Here is a 6,685-nt window from a genome sequence, read left to right on the forward strand (position 1 = left end):
ATTATCATGCAGTTAAAAATCGTTTACAATTTTTTAAACTTATTTGACCCACAGGGTTATTTTGTAAATTCAGTTCCGTTACTTGATTTTGTAACATTTGAGGATTTTCCACTTGTTGATGTTCTTGACATTGGTTTTTATTTAATTTTACAGCGCTGGACCTGTTCTGCTTGATCTCTGTCTCCTGAAACTTGTTGAGACTTGCGTGATGCTTCGCCTGTAGTCATTTTGCTCAGTGTCTCCTGTGTCCCCCAAAAGCTCAGGTGTTCTGCAGTTGGGTATCGTATTGATCCAGTTGCCTAAAATTTCCTCACTAAATTTTACTTAATTTTCCATACTAAATTTTTCTCTAAGTCCCATTTGTTATTTGTACAGAGGTGTTGAAATATCAACTGTGATTATGGATTTTTGTGTATCTTCATTTAGCTCTGTCCATCTTTTGCATTCTGTACTTTGAAGCTGTTATTATGCCCGTACAAATATAGTGTAATATTTTCTTACTAAATTGACCCCGGAGGTTATGAAATAGCCTCATTATTTTTAGTAATGCTTCTTTCTTAAAGGCTACAAATTCAAATTATTATCATTAAAGTGGTTTGGGTCAGTTTTCGTTGTTGTTCTTTGTTCTGTGTCTTCCATGTTTTTACTTCAATTCTTTTTTAAAAATCCATATGTTTAAACTGTGTGCCTTATAAAAAGCATATCGTTTTGGGTAAATTTTTTTCCCGTTATGATGATCTGTCTTATAATTGAAATATTTAGTCTACGAGCATTAAAGATAAGTAGTTACTTAGTTTTGTTTCCAGTTCTCTCAACTTTGCCAGTTTGTTCTCTGTCCTCCCATTCCTGCTCCCTTGACCCTTTTTAAATCGATAAGTATTTATATTATTCACCTTCTTCTGGATGAATACAGGATTTTAGTATAGATATCTTGCTCATCTTTTATTAGATTTACTGCTAGGCAGTTGACATTTTTGATGCTTATTGAAATTGGAACTTTTTTTTTTTTTTTGAGAGAGCATGAGCAGGACAGGGACAGAGAGAGAATCCCGACCAGGCTTCATGCTCAGTGTGGAGCCCTACATGGGGCTTGATCTCACGACCATGACATCATGACCTGGGCCGAAGTCGAGAGTTGGGTGCTGAACCGACTGAGTCACCCAGCACCTCGCCCTTTATCATGTCTTGTCATGCATATCTGCTAATGAGGCATTCTCCCTGCTTTCCTTCCTTAGTGAGTGAAGACCATCCTTATTTTGCCTTAATTTTTTTCATTTTCTCAATTTAGGTATAACTTACATACTGTAAAGACCACAAATCTTAAAATTATATAGCTTGATCAGCCTTCGCATGTACATATACCTGTATGACAATCACCACGATCAAGATACAGAATGTTTTCAGCAGTGTAGAAGGCTCTCATTAGTCTCATCCCTGTCCGTGTGTACCCTCCCTCCAAGGACAAGCACTCTATCGTCATATATTAATTTTGCTGTTTTCGTACTTCTTATAAGTGGAGATGGACACTCTTCTAGGTGTTTTTTTGAGTGACATCGTATCTGTGAGGCTTGGCCATGTTGCTGTGTTTATCAGTAGTTATTCCTTATAATGGCTGTATACTATTCCACATTTCCATTCTGCCACTGACAGTACATTTAGGTGGTTTAGACTTTGACTATCACAAATGATGTTGCTACAAACATGCGCTTACACGCTCTTTGTGTTGGTTATATGGTCAAGTAGGATAATATCTGGGTCACAAGAATATTATGTGTAACTTTTGTAGGCACGGTGAAACATTTTTTCCAAGTGGTTACACGAATTTATACTCCTACTAGCAACATGAAAATGCTCTTACCACTAGTTTTTATGCTTAGAATTTTAAATTTTAGACATTCTCATGGGTGTATAGTGCTATCTAATTTTGGTTTCGATTTGCATTCCTCTGGTGAGTCATGATGTTGAGTGCCTTTTTATATGCTTATTGACCATTTTGAATATTAAAAAAAAATTTTTTTTAACATTTATTTATTTTTGAGAGGAGAAAGAGCATGAGCAGGGGAGGAGAGAGAAAGAGGGAGACACAGAATCTGAAACAGGCTCCAGGCTCTGAGCTGTCAGCACAGAGCCCGACGCGGGGCTCGAACTCACAGACCGTGAGATCATGACCTGAGCCGAAGTCGGATGCTTAACCGACTGAACCACCCAGGCGCCCCCATTTTGAATATTTTTAACAAAATGTCTGCCAAGCCTGTTGCCCATTTTCTTTTTCTTTTTGTAATGTTTACTCATTTTTGAGAGAGAGAGACAGGGCACAAGCAGGGGAGAGGCAGAGAGAGAGGGGCGCATGGAATCCAAAGCAGGCTCCAGGCTCTGAGCTGTCAGCACAGAGGCCCAACACAGGGCTCAAACTCACAAACTGCAGGATCATGACCTTGAGCTGCAGTTGGACGCTTAACCAACTGAGCCACCCAGGCGCCCCTGTTGCCCACTTTCAAGTTGAGTTGTCTACTCTTATTTATTCGTAGAGGTTCTTCATATATACGTGTATATATATATATATATATACACGTATATATATATGGATATTAGTCATTTGATGGATGGATGGATAATATACATACAGATCCCAGATACCTCCTCCCATTTCAAGGCTTTGTTTTTGCTTTTTTCATGGGTGTCTTTTGCAACCAATACATCCTTATTTGAAGTGTCCAACTCTTCAACTTCTTATTTTATGACTCAATTGGTCCCATTTGAGGAATCTTTCTCTAGCCCAAGTCCATGAAGATATTCTGCTCTGTTTTCTTCTAGAAACTGGGTTGTTTTTTCTTTCACATGAAGGTTTATCACAAAATAGTTTTGTTTGTAATGCATTTATAATGAGAATTAGGAAGTCAAGGTTCATTTAATTCTATCAAGATGTTGTATCATTATGAAAAAGACCACCCTTGCTTGACTAAATTTACCTAGGACCTATTTTGTGAGTTGGCAGCATAATTGTTCTAGCTTAGTTTATCTTCTTCAATATTGACTTGACTTTGCAAGTTCCTTTGCACTAGAGCCCGTTTCTACAAAAATACTTTCTGAGATTTGGATTTGGATTTCATTGAATCTGCTGAGTAATTTAAGATGATTTGACATCCTAACACTCTTGAGTCATCCCATATGCAAAAGAGATCACTTGCTTAGGTCTTCTTTAATGTAGCCCAGTAATGTCTTGTAGTTTCTGATGGAGTCTTCTTGCACAGTTTTGTCAGACTTATTCCTAGGTAATGTTTGTAATGCTATTGAAATGGAATTTAGAAAATTCTATATTTCACTTGTTTATTGCTAGAATATATTCACACGTTTGACATTTTGCACATTGACCACAAAGGCAATAACCTTCTGAATAGTAACGAAAGTAACCAAATTCATTTAACTAATTCCAGTAATTTTTAGATTCTTCTCAGTTTTGTACATTCATAATAATGGAAGGTTTCATTTCCCAGTATTAATATCAATTATTCTTGTCTTGTGTTTAAAAAAAATTTTTTTAATGTTTATTTATTTTTGAGAAAGAGACAGAGCGCAAGCGGGTTGGAGCAGAGAGAGAGGGAGGCAGACTCCAGGATCCAAGCCGTCAGCACAGAGCCTAACGTGGGGCTTGAACTCACAAGCTATGAGATCATGACCTGAGTGAAGTCGGGCGCTCAACCAACTGAGCCACCCAGGGACTCCTATTCTGTTCTTGTTTTATTGCACTAGATTTTACTTCCAGAACCATGTTGAGTAAAAGAAATAATATAGACATCTTGGTCATGTTCCCAGACTGGGTTCAGTGTAGGTATTATTTTATTGTTTTAGGTAGACTAAAGAAATTCCCCTCTATTTGGCATTTTTTGGGTTTTTATCATGAATTGATGTTGAATTTTATCAAATGTTTTTTCTGTGTTTAATAAGATGATCATTGGTTCTTACATTTATTTTATTGATGCGGTAAATTACATTTTAAAAATGTTAAGCCAATCTTGAATTTCTAGAATAAAGTCCATTTGATCATGATGTTTCAGCTTTTTCAAAAAATATGCTTGATTTGCTTTGCTTTTATCTTAGTTAACAGTTTTGAGCTTCACTTCTGTTTATAAGAGATACTGGCCTGTAATATGCTGTTCTTATAATGTCTTTTCAGGTTCTGGATCACAGTTATGTTGGTCTCATATAATGAGTTGAAAGATGTTTTTTTTTCTGTAAGATTTCAGTAGGATTGATTTCATCTCTCTTTGCATAGAAAAATTACAAATGAATCTATCTACTCCTGGAAGTTTATATGAGTGAATTTTTAAATTGTGGATTCAATCTCTTTATTTAAAAAAAATTTTTTGTTCATGTTTATTGACTTTTGACAGAGAGAGAGAGAGAGAGAGACAGAGCACGAACAGGAGAGAGAGAGGGAGGCACAGTATCCGAAGCAGACTCCAGGCTCTGAGCTGTCAGTACAGAGCCCCACTCGGGGCTCAAACTCACAGACCATGAGATCGTGACCTGAGCCAAAGTCAGATGCTCAACCGACTGAGCCACTCAGGCACCCCGGACACGGTGAGTAAATTATGGATTCAATCTCTTTAATAGGAATAGGACAATTCCGTTTCCTATTGCTTTTTGTGTCAGTTGTGGTAAATTGTGTTTTTCCAGGAATGTATCCATTTCATTGAACACGTCTCATGTATTGACATAAAGATGTTTATAATGCCTCTTTCTTGTTTTCAAAATATATTTAGGATATATATGAATATCATCTATTTCATTCCTACTGCTGGTATCTTGTGTGTTTATCTTATCGTCTTTTTGATTAGTCTTGTTCAGGGTGTATCGATTTTATCATTCTTTTCAGAGCCAGCTTTTTTACTTTGTTGATTTTCTCTGATGGATGTCTGTTTTCCATTGATTGATTTTTGCACTTATTTTTTTAGAGCCTTCTACTTTGTGCATTTAAATTCCCCACGTTTTATGGCTTGCTGAGCCATAAAATTAAAAAGTTAAATCACTTATTTTCAACCTTTGTCTTGTTCTAATACCTGCAGTCAAAAATAAAAATTTGGGGGGGGAGGGCCTGGGTGGCTCTGTCATTTAAGTGTTGGACTTCGGCTCGGGTCATGGTCTTGCAGCTCGTGAGTTCGAGCCCTGCATTGGGCTCTGCGCTGACAGCTCGGAGCCTGGAGCCTGCTTCAGATTCTGTGTCTCCTCCTCTCTCTGCTCCTCCCCTGCTCGTGCTGTGTGTGTGTGTGTCTCAAAAATAATAGACATTTAAAAATATGTAAAAATAAAAAAATAAAAATTTCCCTCTAAAAATGTCTCTAGCTACATCAGACAAATAAGAATATAATGCATTTCATTACTATTCAGCTCAAAAAAATTTTAGATTTCCATTTTGTTATCTTCTTTGACCCATGGACTACATAGATGTGTATTGCTTTCTTTTCAAACATTCAGAGTTTTCTGGTAGTCCTTCTGAAGTACATAAGATTGAACCTTTGTTATGGTTGGTCTATGTTAGTGTTCCTTTAAGCTAAAGACATAGCCGTCACTCCTTTTGTGTGGTTCTTATGACTAGGGTTTGTCACTTACTGCTAAGGGGAAATGCTTCTGAAGTCTCAAATAACAGTACTCTTAACCAAGTTCCCTCCAACTGGGAGAGGCGTGAACTTTAACCTCTGTGTCCCCCAGAAGTATACGCCTGCTGAATCTCTAGAGAACATTATTGGCCTTCCAGCTGCTCTTTCCGACAGAGTTTTGGAACATCTTCCTGTGTGTGTGTGTGCAGTTGAGGGATTTGTCAATGACATAAGAAGAATACATAGAAATTCGAGCTCCTTCTCCGTGGTTCCCTCACCACCAGAACTTTGTCCCTCGGGTTCTAGGTCTCCCCGGCCCAGTGCATCTACATCTTTGCACTTGACATCTATTCCAAAATGCTGGGAAATAGCACGTGTCCTCAAGGGGATGCCCTTGTGCACCTCGGGTCCTGTTTCCCTTCTCCCACGGTTCGGAGCCCTTCAAGCCCTGCCCACGCTGATTGCTCTCAGTGCCTTCATAGTTCTTATCATGATGAATCATATTTCCTCCATAAAAAAGGAATAGTTTGTCTCTGAAGAAGAGAGACAAATGAGATTCAATGTTAGGTGAAAAGCAGGGGGCAGCCTCCTGCGCACTAGAGTCGCTTCAGAAATAAGCTAGTGGCCGACAGAGCTGCACGGTAATACTGTCTTTTAAACTTGACTATCAAAACTTCATGACAGAATGTTAACAATTAACTTTAAAGTAATATTTCAGATTTAGGCTTTTATCTTGGAAGGGTGGCCCTTCTTTTAAAAAACGATGCTGGGGCGCCTGGGTGGCTCAGTCGGTTGAGCGTCGGACTTCGGCTCAGGTCACGATCTCGCGGTCCGTGAGTTCGAGCCCTGCGTCAGGCATCTGGGTGGATGGCTCAGAGCCTGGAGCCTGTTTCCGATTCTGTGTCTCCCTCTCTCTCTGCCCCCCCCACCCCCATTCATGCTCTGTCTCTCTCTGTCTCAAAAATAAATAAATATTAAAAAAAAATAAAAAATAAAAAACGATGCGGGGCGGGGGGCGCCTGGGTGGCTCAGTCCGATAAGCCTCCGCCTCTTGCTCTGGGCTCAGGTCGTGATCTCTTGGTGGTGGG

The sequence above is a fragment of the Neofelis nebulosa genome, chromosome 6 (assembly GCF_028018385.1).
Source record: "Neofelis nebulosa isolate mNeoNeb1 chromosome 6, mNeoNeb1.pri, whole genome shotgun sequence".
Classification (NCBI taxonomy): domain Eukaryota; kingdom Metazoa; phylum Chordata; class Mammalia; order Carnivora; family Felidae; genus Neofelis; species Neofelis nebulosa.